This window comes from Microtus ochrogaster, chromosome 10 (genome assembly GCF_000317375.1).
Source record: "Microtus ochrogaster isolate Prairie Vole_2 chromosome 10, MicOch1.0, whole genome shotgun sequence".
NCBI lineage: Eukaryota > Metazoa > Chordata > Mammalia > Rodentia > Cricetidae > Microtus > Microtus ochrogaster.
Genome location: NC_022016.1, coordinates 80,252,501 through 80,253,024, shown reverse-complemented (window position 1 = coordinate 80,253,024; position 524 = coordinate 80,252,501).

Here is a 524-nt window from a genome sequence, read left to right as displayed (position 1 = left end):
TACACCAACCCCTATCCTTCTCGGAGGACCTACCACCTACACAGTGACCGCCCCGACCTGCTGCAGTTCAAGGAGAGCTCCTTCCAGGTCTGCCCTGAGGGCTGGCGGGTGAGAGGGAGATAGTGCCTTACTCAGGAGTGGGTCTGCTTCCAGCTGCCAGGCTCCAGAGAGTTACACCCTCTGGGGAAGTCCTTCAGGTAGCAGGCGAACATCATGACCCTTGTGCTCTCTGCTAGAAGACCCTGACCTCCCGTGTTACCACAGGCGGGGGCTCTGACCTCCCGTGTTACCATAGGCGGGGGCTCTGACCTCCCGTGTTACCATAGGCGGGGGCTCTGACCTCCCGTGTCAGCACAGCAGAGGGGGACCCTGACCTCCCGTGTTACCACAGGCAGGGGTCCTGACCTCCGTGTTACCACAGGCGGGGGCCCTGACCTCCTGTGCCAGTACAGGCAGGGGCCCTGACCTCCCGTGCCAGCACAGCAGAGGGGGACCCTGACCTCCTGTGCCAGCACAGGCAGGGG